Here is a 20456-nt window from a genome sequence, read left to right on the forward strand (position 1 = left end):
ATTTGGTTTATTTCAATTTTTTCGTTTGCTTGGACCAGAGACATCTAGACTCCAAATCTGTGGCTTAGACCAGGGTTTCCCAAACTTTTTTGGGCCACGGACCACTATTTGTGAATCTGTTTATTCGCGGACCCCCAATACAAAGGTAAAAATAAATAAAACCGAATTTTGTTTATTTAAACAACTGACAACATCAATGGGACGGATGGGATTGCTTCTTATTGCGTAAGTCATCAATTCTCGGAGTTATTTGTGAAAGGCAAACTCGTAAGTCAGGGTCCACGGAAAGTCTGGACCTGTATTTTGTCTTCACGTTGGTAAGAGCTGAAAATGCTGTCTCACACGTATGTAGGTCGTGGCCAGTGCCGGTCTTTGGGGTGTGCAAACCGTTCGATCGCACAGGGCCCGCAATTTACTCAGAAAATGCACTAATTTTGTCATTTCCAATGGAAAAATTCAACAAAGGAATTAGCAACAAGAAAACATACAAACTCAACGAGTGCAACCTATTTCGTCCCCTGAACATTTCGTACCCTGAAAAGATCGAAGAAAAAAAAAAAACATAGCCGAAGTCGCTGATCGGAGTTGCCGCAAACATTGCAAAATTTTTCTCGATCTTTTTAGGGGACGAAATAGGTCGAAATTTGATTTTGTTACACGATTTCAGGGTACGAAATCGCGGTATGAATTTTCCAGGAGACGAAATAGGTTGCATCCAGACTCAACATAGAGACATAGCTTTATTTCTGAACAATGCCAAAGAAAGCATGATCTTATCCTTTTGCTATGCCACAGGACAGCACCATTTTACAGTAATATCCCTACCCAAATTTTTGTTAAACATGCTCTCAGAATGCCCCAAATTCAAAGTAATTTTTCAAAAATTTCTGGGGGAGGCTCCCCAGACCACCCTCCGCTGAGTGTCGCCTTCGGCGATCACGTTGCCACACCCCCCTCCTTTTTCAAAATACCTAGCTATGCTACTAAATTGGATCATTGTCATTTGGGCCCGCAAAGCATATTCCGCACAGGGCCCGAAATACCCTAAGACCGGCACAGGTCGTGGCAAAAGGCAATAAAATTTTAGTTGCCTTTTGCGATAGCAATGGATATTCCTCCACAACACTCAACCAGAAAGATGCAATAGCTGTTTGATTGAAACTAAGTATTAAAGTTCGATCAGATGATAATTCGGCTAATTCTTCTTCTTCGCGTCCTGACAGATCAGTCTTTGTAACAAAAAAAGGGTTTAAAATCCAGTCAAAATTCTCATATACAAACATAACTCAGCAACAACACTACATTTAACATTATAAAAAACAAAAGCGAACGTTTTCGGCTAGTCATACAGCCCTTTTCAAGCCTATAAGAAAATACATATCAAAAGAAATGCTAAAGAATCATAGTATCACAGCAAAAATATGGTCAAATCTAAACATTTGAGAAACTGCCTTGCTCACACAACAGGATAACTGAAAATTACACAGAACAACGGGTCAAGTATGTGAGAAGTAAAAAATTAATTAATTGTTCAGAAAAGGAATCAGGCAGAAATTCTCATATGTCTCTTAAAAAGTTGCCTACTTCTCAGGTGCAACAAGTAAGACTTACGATAGCCTACTGGATAGCAAAAACTTTCGAAATCATTTAAGTTGTAAAGAACTGCGGCAATTATGACTTTTTTATTTCTTGTTATATCGCCACGGACCGCCTGTGCAGTCGTCGTAGACCACCAATGGTCCGCGGAGCACAGTTTGGGAAACCCTGGCTTAGACGCTATGACTTCTGCGATTCTAATCAAGTAAATTTATTTGTTCCGATAGCGCCCTATCACAGCATGGATGGAATTCTCGAAACAATACGTTGCGTAATAGTCGAATATAACATGGCAGTGACAGTAAAGCTAAAAAAGCATGAGCTCTGCTATCACATATTCAGCTACCACGCCATGACGTAATCATCCCAATGCGGTTTTGCCCCACAAATGGGGGTGACCGATTCGCTTCTTACAGCAATCGTCACTTTATTTCCTCCAATGCATCTTCATCCCCTGGTCCAATGCTTTTTTAGCATTTTTAAACAACGGTCCAAAACAGAACTTCGTTACTGGTACCGGTATTGAACTTTTCATCAAATCTTCGTAGCCTATGATTTAGCTGATGATCTGACTAGGATGTGTACTGTGTAGTGTGATAAAATATTTCAAACAAAGTAAACAGTATCACAATAAATCAGAAAAATCAGTTTATTTATAGAGCTTTCGTCACACAAGTGTGGCTTCTTCAGTAAAATTTGCAACAAATAAAAAATAATACAGCAGTTTGCAGCTATTTATTTTCCCTATTTGTGGAGTTACAATGTAAGGGTCTATGCAATGAAATCGTGCAAGTAGATTGATTTTTAACTTGATAGCTTTAAGTTGGTTTGGTTTTTGAATCTTTATCGTCGGACTGACAAAGCTTTGACAGGTTCTTTCTGGTAGTTTCGCATACTTGTAGAGGCTTTTGACGCAGGGCTGGTTAATAAAATTGACAGAGTGAAGTGTTGTTGCCGAGAAATTATTCCATTCACTAGGTGCCGCTGAATTGAGAGCAGTCCTGAAATGCGTTGCTCAAGCGCACATCCCGAGAGTCGAACTTGCGCCGCATGATCTTGAGCCTGGCGCGTAACTACTGAGCTAACGGGGCGGACAATAATAAGTTATAATGAATTGATCTGAATTCAACTCCGATTTATTTCAATCGCTACTACTTTCAGTAAGTAAGTTTTATAATTAAGAAACGTAAATGTTAGCAACAACAATGAGCTAGTGGTTTGAGTGCTCGCCTTTACGTCGGTCGATGTGGATTTGATTTCACATCGGCTCATGCCAAAGGTCTTTTAAAACAACTTCCTGCTCTGTGTCGAGGGCTACGGGCTGTGCGAATAGCGTTCGATTGTTAAAAAAAAAAAAACGATAGTTGATTCAGATTGCAATTCACGAGCTCTCAATCTTAGAGCCTGATGGGCAGGAGTCCAAATTACTCAGCAAACAACGAAAATTATTGTAATGTATCAACATTAGGAGAAATAATTATTTTTATTCAACCGTCTTCTTCCTCTTGCTGATAAGAGACTACGATATCCAGCATTAATGACCACTGAAAATTTCAGACCAGTTACTAATTTCTAATGCACTAAATACCTTTTGAGCCAAGTAGGCTAGCTAGTGGAATTTTGCACAAGAGCTTTAAGCGCTTAGATTACTAGGCCTAAGTCTTTTGAAAATCTATCAAAATTCAGTGATTTTTTACCACGATTAAACCATTCGCCTCGTAAACGTGTTGCAAAACAGTCAAACGCTCTTTTCCAGAGTAAACTTCATCCAGTAGCACACTTTTAAATGCTTTTAAAATATGAAACAAAAAAAAATTATCTCAAAAACCCGCGACTGCTGAATTTTTCTCGCGATTTTGAGTCAAAACTACCCCAATTCTGGGCGAAAACTGGCAAGACTATAAGTTACTAAAGCACATAAAACGAGTAGGCCTACCGTACCGTATAAAAATTGAATAGGCATGAGGGATCAATCAGACACGTGGCAATTGATTTCAATACCGTATGGTTTATTTGAATTATTGCACAAAACAAAAATCATGAGCAATTTTTTTGTGCACCATGTTTTTTATCCGCACAAGTGCGTACCGTAGCCTACCATCTCACGGGTTGAAAAGCACTGCTGTAGTCCGACCTTGTCTGCCTCAACCTTTATCCTAGGCTTACCTGTTATTTACATGTTATTATTGGACATCCCCGTTTCCTCTTCCCATCTGTTCCCGACAATTTTCACCAAATCAAACGTCATATAAAAACCGTTATGGTCTACTTAACCTAGCTGGCATCTTACGTCATGGAAATTGCTAGAAAATGTCCAAATATTGCACCATCGGTCGTAAGACCTGATGAAATATTGCATCAGCCGCTTTGAACACGGGTTTGAATTGCGTGACAATGTCTTTCATTATTGCGTCACAGTTACTGTGTACGTGCATTTGAGATATCGCAAATTATTCTAGTCATTCGTAAAATTGTTTGTTGGAAGTCAGTCGCAAGTTTAACTGTTTGCTTGGTGCTTGCTAGCTGGACAAATTTTCCGTCTTTTATCTAAGTAGTTTGTTCTGTAGTGACAGTTTTTTAGAGGTGTACGGCGTTGCATCTCGATTTCGATAGCCGCGGGCTAATTTTACAGAAATACAAGTTTGAATAGACGTTTCAAAGGAGTGTTTCTTGTTCGGTCATTACATTCAGACGAACGGATTCGGGAATCTTATGTTACAATTTTCCCACAAAGAGATTATGGTTTACCGCTGTGACCATAAAAAATAAAAGACGTGGCTTGTTAGTTGGTAGGCCAAGAAGCACTTAGAAGCACATAAAAAATAAAAGACGTGGCTCTGTCTAGTGTTTGGTACTGAAGCAAAAAAATAATAAAAGAAGATCTTGTTGGTTGGTAGTCTACAGAAGCAAAAGAAAATAGACATTTCTTCTCAATTGGTACTGAAGAACTTCAAGTTAAAAATTAAAGGCGTTTCTTTGTTTGTTCTGAAGAAAAAACAACATTGACATTCATTTGAAAAAAAAAGATTAAAGACAATCGATCTGTGCTTGAAGATTCAAGTGAACGAACCCAAGCAAGTTTTGTGGAACTCTAGGACTTCATATACCCGTACAACTACGGTATCGTGCATTTAAATTCTTTTTGTATTTTTACGGTCTTTGCAGTTAAGTTTTTTATAACTTAATTTTGTGTGTTTGTGTAACTTAATTTTTTTAATTGTTAAATTTAGCCCCAACATTTAATATGTCTACACTCGGTGGCGACAGGGACTCGACCGCCGTCGACTCGACTGAGTTTAAGCCTGATGGTGTTCTTTGCGGTCGGGCAAGCCATTCTGGGGAGGGACCCAGTAACGATGAGGCTAAGTCAGTTCGAGAGGCCCGGCATCTTAGACGGGATATTTTGACTCAAATTGGGGAACTTTCTGTAGCCCTAGGTTCTTTGAGTGATAAGCAGGAACTGTTAATTTTTAGATCTAAGTTCTCTACTTTGGAAGAGGAATTACGGCATTTCCATGCTCTTTTGACTAAAATTTTTAACTGCAATCTTGGCAGAACTTCGTGATAGGGTAGATCCCGAATTTAACTCGTTAAAAAATAACTTCGAACAAAAAGAAAATGAGTTCTCAGATAGGTTGGATGCTGACATACATCCTGAGGATAGCGCCTCAAATGTAAGCACTAGGATGTCTGTGAGCTTGTCACGGATAGTTGCACAAATTAACCTGCAGCTAAGATGAGAGGAGCTCCAGATACAAGCTGACGCCGAAGCGAGAGCTGCTGAGGCCGCCATGAGAGCTGAGACCATACGAGTTGAGGCCGAAGCGAGAGCTGCTGAGGCCGCCGCGAGAACTGAAGCCATACGAGCTGAGGCCGCCGCGAGAGCCAAAGTGAGAGCTGCTGAGGCCGCCGCGAGAGCTGAGGCCGTACGAGCTGAGGCTGCCGCGAAAGCCGAAGCGAGAGCTGCTGAGTTCGCACTCAAAGACGCACAGTTGAGGGCTGAACAACGTAAAGAGGTAGCTTTGGCTGAATATCGATCAGATGTGGGCTCCCGGCGTAGCTCTAAGAAGGGATCTTCTAGGCATTCCAGAAGTGAACATCAATCGCGGTTAAGTTTAGATGACCTTTTCCAGACACCTGTCCAATTCGTAAGTGGTCCAGTACAATCCACATGTTTTCCAGCTGTTTCAGGAGGTCTCGGGGCCGCGGCTAAGGGTCTTCCGAAGGCTGTAGAGCCAAGGCCTGTGAATTATAACCGAACTCCTCCCCCAGAGCGTACAGGTCACGGGGCCGCCATTAGCAGTAATGCTTTGCCCCCTTCACAGTTTTCTGCGCCGCTAGGTTTTGATCGCCCAGCAACACGTAATTTGGGTGGTTGTGAGAGGCGTATCGTGTCTCCCGACTTTAATGTGTGTAAGGAGCGTGATCGGGCTGTGCATGTGACTGAGCCCCCTTAGCCCCTTAAGGGATATAGTTTGTCTTCTCCCGCTAAATCGAGTTCTCAACAGCAGGATTGCTTTTTTGAATACCAAAATAGTAGGACGTTTTTCGATAAGGCGGCCTTGATTGGTTACGATGGTAATAATATGCCATTTATCTTCTTTAAAAATCGTGTTACGGCCTTAATGGCAGCTTCGCCCTTTAAGGGAACTCGTTTGACTTTGTTACAAGCAGCTTGTGTTAGAACAGCTGCGCAAACGATTGCTAGTTTGGTTTCCGACACTCCTGGCTTGTCAGAAGAAGACAGGATAGAAATGTCGTTAGCTCGCTTGTCCCAGCGTTTTGGGGTTCGTGGAGGTCTTTTCGCCGAACCGGAAATTAGAAAGTATCGCTATCGTAGCAAATTGAATTCAATCTCTTCCAGTGATTTGAAAGAGTTTAAAGATGAATTGTCGCAGTGTTTACTTTACGCGCAAGCTTATGGTCAGCGTGACAAATTGGAAGGACGTTTTGTTTTGGATTTGGCTAAGCGACTCCCGTTTGACGCTAAGCAGCGTTATCTTGACTTTTTAGGTGATCAGTATGGTGGTACTGATGAGCCTACTTTTCAGAGTTTGTTTGAATTTGTAGTACGGGAGGAAACGCGCAAGTCGACTGATTTTAGCATTATGCTAATGGGCGATTCTGGTGAGTCGCAGCATTTTAAAAAGTTTGGCAAAGGAAAATTGCCTTCTTGTCCGGTTAGGCAGACGTCGGTAAAACCCCATCATAATGTGATTTCAGGGAGTTCGCAGTACTCGACTGCTGTTGGCGCACCGCGCGGTGGTGTGGCCAGACGTAGTGACATACCGGCATGTTTTTATTGTTCGTCACGTGGTCAAGTTGAATATCATTTTTTGTCTAATTGTAAAGAATTTTTGCGCTTGACACCTAAAGGTCGGAGAGATGTCATTGTGAAAGCTGGCAAATGCTTGAATTGTTTGCGCCAGCATATGGTTAGGGATTGCGTTCATGCAAACAACTGTCGTAAGTGTGTCCCTAACAACGATAGGAAACACTATTTTCTTCTGCATGATTTTTATGTGACGTCACGTGATTCTCTGGATTCGATCAGCAAAGATGATGCTGGTGCCAGAGCTCCTGTGCGTAATGTTAAGATTGGAAATGTTAAAGCAGCTTTTAACCGCGTTACTGCTGTTCGTGTTTCGAATCCAACGACTGGCAAATCGAAGTTGGTGTATTGTCAGCATGATCCTGGTTCGCAGTTGACGTTTGTTTCGAGTGATTTGGTGTGTGAACTTGATCTTAAACCGTACGATAAAGCGTCGTTTAAAATGGATACCCTGGCTGGTCAGAAAGCTACTACTGCTGACCTTGTTAAACTCAACATCCAGTCGTTAGAGACAGATGAACTGTTTTGTGATATAACTTCGGTGGTTAACCCAGCTTGGGCTGACGATGTTAAAACTTTACCACATAAGCAGGATTTAAGTGGTTTTCGTCATTTTCATGACGTGAATATGTTTCATTTGAATGATTGTAGTACTGTAGATGTGTGGTAATATTTTTTTAGGTTATATTTAACGTATAAGGATAGTTTGTTTATAAGTTGAATTAAGATGAAGGCTGTCTAACTGCTTGATGAAATCTCTATCTATCTAATTTATCTAGTTTGGCTATCTGACTCCATGAAATAATTTCCACACAATTATTGTTATTCGAATTATAATTTTAAGTTATCAGAAGGTGTTCGACTGTTCGTATAATATTGTAGGTCTATAACACAAATTGAATTTAAACATTATAGAATAGTGAAATTGCAGCACAGGGAAACATTAAGCTACTGTATTACGAATTATTACATTTTTAACTAAACAATAAATTTGATGTTTTCTGAGAGCTGAACTGGTCTAACTGAGCTGGTTTGATGTGAGCTAGTCCGATTTGATAGAGCTGGTTTGATATGAGCTGGTCCGATTTGATAGAGCTGGTTTCGTGTGAGCTCCCGTCAAAGGGCGAACAAACCCTTTTATTTTCTGTTCCCTTTTTTCTATTTACTTCGGGAGCAGTTTACATGGAAAATTACAGAAACTTTAGTAAAAGGCAGGAAAACTTATATGTTGAAATAATGGATCGCTACAGAGGCCCCCCCAAATTTGGGCTAAATTGGAACCATGGGTACCAAATTTAGCTCAAATTTAAGGAGTTAAAACGTTAACACAATTGTAACAGACATAGTGTGAAATAGGTATGTTTAGTGTTTATGATAATAATGTGGTGTTGTGTTTGTGATATCGTGTCGCGAAGTGATTCTGCGTGGTTCCACCGCCTTCCGCAAAGGAATGTCTGAGTTTGTGCTGTGTTGAAGAGTCCACCTCGTAGAAACATTAATTGTTTTGTAAGCGCCAACCGTAGCAGGCATTCATTGTTTGTCTGGCTCTTTCTGTTGAAAAGCAGACCATGCCGATTGAGTTGATGCAAATGCAGCAGCAGCCTTGTCTCCTTTTTGTTTGCTAGAGATCAACGCAGCTGGAGATCATTGACATTCGTTGACATTCGGCCTTTGCATTCGCTGTGAGGCGCTAGAGAGTTGGTTGCAAGTGGCTCTGAAGCACTTTTTTCGTTGCAGGCGGTGAAAAGGGCAGAACACTTGCGTTTTTGATCTTGGTTGTTCATGATGATTTCTGAGAAAGGCAAAGCAAATTGATTACAAGTTCAACTTTGAAATATTTAGCGACTTGGTTTATAAGTCGACCTGTACAAAATGTAAAGATACGATTTGAAAGGCAAACAAAACTAATTAAAACAAAAGAACATAGGCATCGACAGGTCTAAATATCATTCACAAAATCGTAAATGTTCATAAGTCTGAACAGTCGTTCAGCAACTGCAAATAAAACACAGAAAAAAAAAAAGATACAGTAGGCTACATGATTCAAAACCATGCGGTTGTTTCATGCAGTATTGAAAGTAATGTTTCGTGGACATATGCATGCTTGCCCAACATAGGTTAAATAGGTTAGTAACATGCCATGCCAACCGTTAGATGCGCGCATTTGCATGCCACTCGCAGTCATATTCAACCATAGCCTACACAATAAAACAAAAACGCTTAGCAGACAACCTATAAAGAGAGAAAGGTTGAAATAGACAACCACTGGATCTGCATTGGAAAAGATGCAGACAGTGGAGAAAAAGACAACGATTTCGTATTAATGCAATATTTGCATTTTTCTTGCGATAAAGCTATATAACCTACAGTGTATAGGCAAGAGCTTTTGAAAAGCAAGTTGGCCAGCTTGTAGCCTACAAATGACTTGAAAAAGAATTGCCAATTGGCTGAGATGCATCTCTTTCCGAAGTAGGCGTACTTGAGATGGCTATACTGGAAGACGCTGTACTGTCCTGCAAAGAACTACATAGGATGATTAAACAGTCACATGTATTTAGAACAAACAAAAATAACCTAAATTGCTGCGAGTCTGCAGACTTCAAAATAAACAAATGGACGAATGCTGGAGTGGACAATCCTTAAGACCATTCGTCTCAGCACAACAGCTTGGCGCTGTTAAAAATACACAAACACTACAGTAAAAAGTTACGTAATTATAATATTAAAATACAACGTAAACGCAAGGTATTGCAGCTTTTAATCACATGAGCTGCCCGTCGACTGTTCGGCGGATGACGTCACTGATTGATTGTGTTGTTGTTTAGCAACATTTCTGGGGTTCGAAGGTCCATCACTGTTGTTCACAGCGTGTGTTGCCACGTCAACCGTATGGGTTGTCTTGAAGATTTTCAGCGATATGCTATAAAACGGTTATCCAACGTTGATCAGCCATATTTCGATACAAAATTACAAATGGAAGAAATTATATAGTGTCAGTTGAGTCGAGGCGAGTGATGTCATCAATGAATTGTTTTACTGAGTAAAAGTTAAGTGTGATAGATAATGCTGTTTTGTCGATCTCAGCACCAGAACACGTGACAGCGATTCTGCCTTCTCAAGAGACAAAAGATAATGGCCAAATGCCAAGCAAGGTTACACAAAAAGTTCCATTGCAGGGTAAAAAAAATTGTGCATACACTGTAGTGCAATTGCAAACAAAAAGCAACGGAAAGTGGCTAAACAAAGGTTCTTAAATCATGTTTGCTCCTAGTAACATTAAAAAAAAATTGGGGCACACGAAAAGTACAACCTCTTTGGGTGGCTTCGCATAATTTCCCCTGTCTTTGCGCCACAGAGTTATACAAACTGATGCTTCAGCTGAGAACATAAGGGTGGCAAAGTTGTGAAGCAAAGTCTTCACAATGATTTCTCCTATTTGGAGATCTCCTTGTCGGAGTAAAAAGACGCACAAACTCACGGATGGTTGCTTGGAAGCGACACCATAACGCTTTGCAGAGCTGTGCCTGCACGTGTACGTCTGTATAAAAAGTGAGATTGAGGCTCGGACCTCGTAATCTCGCATGCTAGTTGCATGTAGGAAGGCAAAAATAAAAAAAAATTATATATATTAAAATGAGCTAAGCATTTAAGTAACATTTGACACTGTGATAATTCTACAAAAAATTACATAATTATGTTTCCCTGCAACGGCAACTTGTTGGTAATTAGTAGGCTTTATCTAAGCAACGTTTAAAAACATTACATTTGGCGAGTGGCGCTTCGGCATAAAATTAAATTGTCGACATCGGCTGCTGAAATGAGTAGTCTGCCGTTGAACGATTCGCTTTATTGAGCGAACAACAAGAAAAATCAGTTACGTTTAACAAGCAATAAATTGCCGGCATGGTGCTTTAAAAAGTAGGCTACAATACGCTACAGAAAAATTGTTAGAAAATCGACGCGTGAAATCATAAAAGGTGACATGTTTTTACAAAATAATTGTGAGCTCGTGTTTTTTTGTTTTTTTTTTATTGTCGTAGAAATAAAAGTTTTGTAGCATAATGTACTTACCAGAGTCTCCATATTTTGGTTATCTTGTTAAACTTACTTTTATTTTTAAAAAACCTACTTACGTGCGGGGTAACCAATGTGGTTATATATATTTTACGTTATATTTATAAAAGTGTGAGTAACGATTTTATTTATATTTTATTTAATGGTTGTTGTTTGTTGATAAGAATTAATAGTAAGGCTGTCTGACTGCCTAATGAAATCTCTATCTATCTAATTTATCTAGTTTGGCTATCTGACTCCATGAAATAATTTCCACACAATTATTGTTATTCGAATTATAATTTTAAGTTATCAGAAGGTGTTCGACTGTTCGTATAATATTGTAGGTCTATAACACAAATTGAATTTAAACATTATAGAATAGTGAAATTGCAGCACAGGAAAACATTAAGCTACTGTATTACGAATTATTACATTTTTAACTAAACAATAAATTTGATGTTTTCTGAGAGCTGAACTGGTCTAACTGAGCTGGTTTGATGTGAGCTAGTCCGATTTGATAGAGCTGGTTTGATATGAGCTGGTCCGATTTGATAGAGCTGGTTTCGTGTGAGCTCCCGTCAAAGGGCGAACAAACCCTTTTATTTTCTGTTCCCTTTTTTCTATTTACTTCGGGAGCAGTTTACATGGAAAATTACAGAAACTTTAGTAAAAGGCAAGAAAACTTATATGTTGAAATAATGGATCGCTACAGATGTACTGATTGGCAACGATAACGCTTATTTGATGTGGGCCAAAAAAGAGCGTGTTGGTGAAAATCGTAGTGAACCACATGCTTTGCTCACTCCTCTCGGTTGGTTGGCTTGTGGTGGTAAGTCACCCTTAGATGAAAGCGTTGCTAACGTGTGCAGAGTGCAAACGTCTTCAGAGTCGGATGTCATCTCTAGCTTTCAGCGTAAAATTGAGTCTCGTGATATGGAAATAGCAGACCTGAATAAAGTCATTCAGGATTTGACTTTGCAAAATGAAACCTGTGAATTGTCTCGCAATGATATTTTGGCTAGAGAACTTGTCGAACCGAATATTGAGTTGAAAGATGGTCGATTTGAGATACCTGTTCCGTTGAAGGAAGATATTGATTTACCTAACAATTTTGTTTTGGCGTCAGATAGAGCTGCTGCTTTAAGGAAGAAGGCTTTAAAACAATCTGAATTTCAAGGAACTTGTGTTAATGAGGTAATGTTTTCGCGTCCTGATTTGTTAAACTAAAAGCCCTTTTCAAGCCTATAAGAAAATACATATCAAAAGAAATGCTAAAGAATCATAGTATCACAGCAAAAATATGGTCAAATCTAAACATTTGAGAAACTGCCTTGCTCACACAACAGGATAACTGAAAAATACACAGAACAACGGGTCAAGTATTTGAGAAGTAAAAAATTAATTAATTGTTCAGAAAAGGAATCAGGCAGAAATTCTCATATGTCTCTTAAAAAGTTGCCTACTTCTCAGGTGCAACGAGTAAGACTTACGATAGCCTACTGGATAGCAAAAACTTTCGAAATCATTTAAGTTGTAAAGAACTGCGGCAATTATGACTTTTTTATTTCTTGTTATTTCGCCACGGACCACCTGTGCAGTCGTCGTAGACCACCAATGGTCCGCGGAGCACAGTTTGGGAAACCCTGGCTTAGACGCTATGACTTCTGCGATTCTAATCAAGTAAATTTATTTGTTCCGATAGCGCCCTATCACAGCATGGATGGAATTCTCGAAACAATACGTTGCGTAATAGTCGAATATAACATGGCAGTGACAGTAAAGCTAAAAAAGCATGAGCTCTGCTATCACATATTCAGCTACCACGCCATGACGTAATCATCCCAATGCGGTTTTGCCCCACAAATGGGGGTGACCGATTCGCTTCTTACAGCAATCGTCACTTATTTCCTCCAATGCATCTTCATCCCCTGGTCCAATGCTTTTTTAGCATTTTTAAACAACGGTCCAAAACAGAACTTCGTTACTGGTACCGGTATTGAACTTTTCATCAAATCTTCGTAGCCTATGATTTAGCTGATGATCTGACTAGGATGTGTACTGTGTAGTGTGATAAAATATTTCAAACAAAGTAAACAGTATCACAATAAATCAGAAAAATCAGTTTATTTATAGAGCTTTCGTCACACAAGTGTGGCTTCTTCAGTAAAATTTGCAACAAATAAAAAATAATACAGCAGTTTGCAGCTATTTATTTTCCCTATTTGTGGAGTTACAATGTAAGGGTCTATGCAATGAAATCGTGCAAGTAGATTGATTTTTAACTTGATAGCTTTAAGTTGGTTTGGTTTTTGAATCTTTATCGTCGGACTGACAAAGCTTTGACAGGTTCTTTCTGGTAGTTTCGCATACTTGTAGAGGCTTTTGACGCAGGGCTGGTTAATGAAATTGACAGAGTGAAGTGTTGTTGCCGAGAAATTATTCCATTCACTAGGTGCCGCTGAATTGAGAGCAGTCCTGAAATGCGTTGCTCAAGCGCACATCCCGAGAGTCGAACTTGCGCCGCATGATCTTGAGCCTGGCGCGTAACTACTGAGCTAACGGGGCGGACAATAATAAGTTATAATGAATTGATCTGAATTCAACTCCGATTTATTTCAATCGCTACTACTTTCAGTAAGTAAGTTTTATAATTAAGAAACGTAAATGTTAGCAACAACAATGAGCTAGTGGTTTGAGTGCTCGCCTTTACGTCGGTCGATGTGGATTTGATTTCACATCGGCTCATGCCAAAGGTCTTTTAAAACAACTTCCTGCTCTGTGTCGAGGGCTACGGGCTGTGCGAATAGCGTTCGATTGTTAAAAAAAAAAAAACGATAGTTGATTCAGATTGCAATTCACGAGCTCTCAATCTTAGAGCCTGATGGGCAGGAGTCCAAATTACTCAGCAAACAACGAAAATTATTGTAATGTATCAACATTAGGAGAAATAATTATTTTTATTCAACCGTCTTCTTCCTCTTGCTGATAAGAGACTACGATATCCAGCATTAATGACCACTGAAAATTTCAGACCAGTTACTAATTTCTAATGCACTAAATACCTTTTGAGCCAAGTAGGCTAGCTAGTGGAATTTTGCACAAGAGCTTTAAGCGCTTAGATTACTAGGCCTAAGTCTTTTGAAAATCTATCAAAATTCAGTGATTTTTTACCACGATTAAACCATTCGCCTCGTAAACGTGTTGCAAAACAGTCAAACGCTCTTTTCCAGAGTAAACTTCATCCAGTAGCACACTTTTAAATGCTTTTAAAATATGAAACAAAAAAAAATTATCTCAAAAACCCGCGACTGCTGAATTTTTCTCGCGATTTTGAGTCAAAACTACCCCAATTCTGGGCGAAAACTGGCAAGACTATAAGTTACTAAAGCACATAAAACGAGTAGGCCTACCGTACCGTATAAAAATTGAATAGGCATGAGGGATCAATCAGACACGTGGCAATTGATTTCAATACCGTATGGTTTATTTGAAATATTGCACAAAACAAAAATCATGAGCAATTTTCTTGTGCACCATGTTTTTTATCCGCACAAGTGCGTACCGTAGCCTACCATCTCACGGGTTGAAAAGCACTGCTGTAGTCCGACCTTGTCTGCCTCAACCTTTAGCCTAGGCCTACCTGTTATCTACATGTTATTATTGGACATCCCCGTTTCCTCTTCCCATCTGTTCCCGACAATTTTCACCAAATCAAACGTCATATAAAAACCGTTATCGTCTACTTAACCTAGCTGGCATCTTACGTCATGGAAATTGCTAGAAAATGTCCAAATATTGCACCATCGGTCGTAAGACCTGATGAAATATTGCATCAGCCGCTTTGAACACGGGTTTGAATTGCGTGACAATGTCTTTCATTATTGCGTCACAGTTACTGTGTACGTGCATTTGAGATATCGCAAATTATTCTAGTCATTCGTAAAATTGTTTGTTGGAAGTCAGTCGCAAGTTTAACTGTTTGCTTGGTGCTTGCTAGCTGGACAAATTTTCCGTCTTTTATCTAAGTAGTTTGTTCTGTAGTGACAGTTTTTTAGAGGTGTACGGCGTTGCATCTCGATTTCGATAGCCGCGGGCTAATTTTACAGAAATACAAGTTTGAATAGACGTTTCAAAGGAGTGTTTCTTGTTCGGTCATTACATTCAGACGAACGGATTCGGGAATCTTATGTTACAATTTTCCCACAAAGAGATTATGGTTTACCGCTGTGACCACCATCCACATTCAAAATCAGTGCCTTTCGGAGAAACTTCTTTCCGTCTTTCTTAGTACATGGTCAATTGGTCATGCCATCTTTAGCCTACTGTAAGGGAGGCCGGGGTACAGTGAATCACGGTACACAGTGAATCACTCGATCAAACGTAAAAAGTATATACTAAATTTTCTCTGTAATCACTGTTGCGTGACCACAGTAAAGCTTTCATTTCACGTGCAAAACCACAGGCGGAGCATAGTTCAGCATTTTGTCCAAGATAGAATTTGTCGATTTCGTTAGTAAAAAGTAAAAAAATGATGTTGAAGAGTTTTGATCATATCTTTGTGCATGGTCAAACTTATGCAAGAGTGTTTATATAGAAAAGTACAGTTATAGGCTAAGGTGGCATAAATAGGAATAAAACTTAAAACTAAACTCGTTTGAGAAAAGCATGTTTTTCTCATTTTTGTTTTGAGGATAGGCATAGTACACAGTGAATCATGCCTCAGTGAATCAATGGCGGATTTGATTCACTGTGTACCGGACTTTAGCATACCGGTACTGTGATATGTGTAACTTATAAAAAGTTTGTTTTTATTTTAGATACGTTTGTAACTAAATATGCCTAGAGCTAGAAATAAGCCAAGAAAAATTGGTGCTACTCCTCCGGAGTTGATGAAAGAAGCTGTAGAGCAGATCATCAAAAATAAAACTTCAATGCCGGGGGAGGCAAACTTGCAATCGGGGGGATGGCTCCCCTCCCCCACCCCATGGCGACGCCTCTGTGCAGCTCATGGATCTGTTCCTTTTGCCTATTTACAAGAAAAAATTTATGTCTCACTTTTAAAAAGTAACTGATTTTAACCGTGATTCACTGTGGACCGGCACCGGTCCACAGTGAATAAATTTTTTGTTTTCATTTAAAATGCAAAATTTCAAAAACTAAAAGTGCAACAGATCTTGCATAGAGTCATGTGTAGTTTAGATCATGCGGAATCGTGTGACAAAATTTGATGTTTCTATGTTGATTTGAATGTGAATAAGTGCAAAAATAAACATTTGTGATTTACGATGTGCCCCGGTCTCCCTCCATTTGCCCTAAGTTGTTCTTTAGTCTCCCACATCTCTATAATATCCACCAATTCTTTAATCTTCTTCTTCACGTTTTTACCCACACATTGCTTTGATCATTCCCGGCTAAGGTAGCCTATCCGTTCTTCTTAGAATTAGCCTACTACCAGTTCACTTCCTTTTAGTATCCAAGTCTCGCTACGCTACCGTGCAGTATTGCAGATTGCTTACAACTCGCTGGCATCCAACCTCCTGAGCTACGTCGCAAAGAAGCCACTCTGTCTCTCGGCCAACGGGCATTGGAGCCTAACCATCTTTTATAGGGATTTTCCGCTCAACTACGCACCAATGGGGAATGGCCTCTTCCTCTTCCTGTAATTAAATGTGGTGCCGAGGAACAGACCACATTCTCAATGACTGTATCATCTTCAGCCACCTAACGGAGTGGAAGGTCTACGCGTCATGGATGATGAAATCAAAGACTGACTGATGTCTAGTAGCCTTCCAGCGTAGTCCGAGAACATCGTAAATTTGGGGACTGGGGTACTAAAATAATAGAACCTCTTCCGCAGAGGCTTACACGACGACGAAGCGCACGGTTAACAGGTCCATCCACTTATTAAGCCCAATATGGTTCATTCCGGAATTACGGAAGGTAAAGGAGTGGCAGAAAATTGTCCCCCGCTTAATAAGCCCAAAATCGTCCTGTCTCAATGTGGGCTCAATGAGCGGGGACGACCGTATTGGATTTGATATTAAATTGCAAAGGATTTTGGGCAAAATTATATGCTTCTGAAACGTTTGGGTCGTAAAGATTTCGAACGATTGTTTTTTGGGTCGCGCCAACAAGTATTTGCGGACCCCTGGCCAAAGCTATTAAATGTTGCCTTCAGTAGGCTACAATATGTCCTTTCAATTGCAGCAGCATTACCAAACCCAGCTGAATTAGCAAAAGTCCAAATCCAGTTGTTGAAATAACTTAAATTCAAATCTTGTCGCTGACATCAAATCTGGGAGGATTTTTCATCTCTCCGTTGTGGGTTGATTTAAAAAAAAAGCACAGTGGAAACAGCGTTGCCATATCAGAAATTGTGACTTCATTTTGGAAGAATTTAAAGACCTTATATGAGATACAAATCTAACTGGCGAAGTTTAGCAGTTTTTTCCATAGAGAATAAAGCATAACAAAAAAAAACGACTGAAAATAAGCCAAAAACCTTGTGTTTTTTTTTCAGTGAAAACCTCAAGTTATTAACTGGAAAAATCCGTATTCATCACCCATCAGGACAAGAAACAATACCTTAAACTGGATATCAAACCTCAATCGTCTTAGGCTTCTGTGTATGTGCTGTCTAACCATAGAAAGAGTTCAACACCTGCTCTCCTGGGCCACATCGAAACCGGCTTTTGCCTGAGGATGGGTTTCTTTTATGTCCGGTTTTCTTTCTCCATCCTATTATTATTATTATGACTGCTCATCCACATCAACTGTTTGTTTGTTTGTTTTTCATATCTTTATCCTGCATTGCGGGAAAGCGGACTTGAGCGCTATGCATCGGTGTACGCCTTCCGACGTACCGGTACACCTGACCCACGCTGCAGCCGACGGCAATGTCTGTTTCCGGTTGTCTATTCTACTTAATTATGACTTAAATTTGATACTACCCATTACTCGAAATCGAACACTGGGTAGAGGCAATTATCGTAAAGTTTCTTGCCCAGAGAAACAACAGCAAGTACGGGTGGCTGGAGTCGAATATGCAGGCTCTCGACTGCGAGCCCAACGCGCTAACCACTCGACCACTGCTGCCGACTCGGCCACTGCTGCCGACTAATTGGAACTGGCAAATTCAATCCACAACACTTTTCATTAGGCTGTCATTCATTAGGCTACTACATGTGTGCTTCTCTCTGTTTTTGTTTTATTTTTTGCTATTTGTTTTTTGGGTTTTGTGGCCGTGCTAACTGCTGAAATAATAGCCTACTACATAATTTTTCATTCAGGCACGTTTTAAACCTTTCAAAGTTTTGCCACCTTTTTCCGTTCGTTAACGTGCTGGTAGGTCTATATCGATTTTTGTAGTTAATATCATTTTCGTCCCGGACGCGTTAATGACGAAAAATAAAATGATTGATTGATGACTGCAGGCGCGAATCTAAGAGTTTTTTTCGGGGGGGGGGGGGGGGCCAGAAAATTTGAAAATCAATTAAAAAGAAAGAAAAAGCTAAACAGATATGAACAATGCATCTACGACATATACGATATGCTAGAAAATAGACATTAAAACAACCATTTTCATCAATTGTGATGCCGAGGGACTAATATCAGCTGTTTAGAAGCATATCAAACCATTTGATGCGGAAACATACAATTTTTCACAAAATTTCGGGGGGGGCCCGGGCCCCCTGGGCCCCCCCCATAAATCCGCGCCTGGATGACTGTATGACATTGCGGATATTTGAAACATTTTATTAGAGAAATTAATGCTTTGACATCTGGCAACTGTACTATCGCAAGGGCTACTTAATTAACTATTTGTTCATTGTTGATTGTTGTAATATAAGTATAGGCTACTGGAAAGACCCGTGACGGTCACATGCTGATGAATGGATTGTAGTTTTTCAGTTTTAAAAGAAAAAGTTTAAATCATTCACAATCAATGCTATGAGATGTTTGTGAAATCCATTACGATATGCTGTTCTACAATGGCTGTCCTGAAGACTAGTAAAATGGACTGTTCGCCCCGATATCTCAGTTAGTTAGAGGGCGACTGTGTTCAAGCTGGCGCTGGTTTGATTCTTGGGGTGTGCGCTTGAGCAATGCACATTAAGGATTGCTCTCCATTCAGCGGCATCTAGTGGATGGAATAATTCCCCAGCATCAACAATCGAAAACTTCACTCTGTCAATCTTGGTGACTGGGCCTGCGTCAGCAGTTCAAAGCCTTTACAAGGATTAAAGATTAAAACTGCCAGGATTAAGCTCCCAAAAAAGCTTTCCCAGTCCAAGGATAAAGATTCAATCAATCAATGGTATAGTCATGGTTACCCGATTTCAAACAAAGTCGCATTGTGAATTTTTTGGTACATATTGAAGATTTGATTGTTGGATACACCCAGTTATAAAAATAATTCTAAATTGGATTTCCTGTGATTAATGTTAGAATAATAATCGAAAGACTAACCGGCTCTGGATGCAACCTAGTTCGTACCATGAACAGTTCGTACCGTCAGTTCGTACCTTGAAAAGATCGAGAGAAAAAATTAAAAAAAGCAAAAGTCGCTGATCGCAGTTTCCGCAATCATTTTAAAATTTTCCACCTGAAAAGATCGAGAAAAAAATAGCTCAAAGCCGAAGTCCGCTGATTGCAGTTTCCGCAAACATTTTTTCGCAGTTTCTGCTAACCCTAACTCTAACCATAGACTAATCTATGCTCTAACCCTAACCCTCGCTGGTAACGTCTATAACATCACAAGCACAGGGCGAAAGAGAAAATTGAAAAAAGAAAAACCATCGGGCAAACGTGAGAGAATTGAAAGTAGAAGAGAAAATTATTAGTAATTATTTGTAAATATTATGTAAAAAATATATTGTTGTAACATTGCTCAACCCTGTGGTATTGTTGTGTCTTGCCTGTCTTTGGTACAAGAAAGCAAACTCTCTCTCGAAACTATAAAATTGAAAAAAGAAAACTATTCTCTTTCGCCCTGTGCTTGTGATGTTCTAGTCTTTTCCACCCTCGCTGATCGCAGTTTCCGCCAAAAATTTTTCGCAGTTTCCGCTAACCGCAGTTTCCGTTAACCCTTTCCGTTAACCCTACTCTGCTTATAACTTAAATTTGGTGCTATACCCATTACTCGAAATCGATCACTGGGTAGAGGCGATTATCGTAAAGTTTCTTGCCCAGAGAAACAACAGCAAGTGCGGGTGGCTGGAGTCGAACACTATGCTCTAACCCTCGCTGATCGTAGTTTCCGCAAACATTTTTCCGCAGTTTCCACTAACTGCAGTTTCCGCTTACCCTAACTCTAACCATAGAGTAATCTATGCTGTAACCCTCGCTGATCGCAGTTTCTGTCAACACTTTTTTCCGCAGTTTTGCAGTTTCCGCTAACCCTAACCCTCGAGTTTGTTATTTGTTTCAAATTGTTTGCGGAAACTCCGATCAGCGACTTCGGCTTTGTGCT

This window comes from Aplidium turbinatum, chromosome 15 (genome assembly GCF_918807975.1).
Source record: "Aplidium turbinatum chromosome 15, kaAplTurb1.1, whole genome shotgun sequence".
Classification (NCBI taxonomy): Eukaryota; Metazoa; Chordata; class Ascidiacea; order Aplousobranchia; family Polyclinidae; genus Aplidium; species Aplidium turbinatum.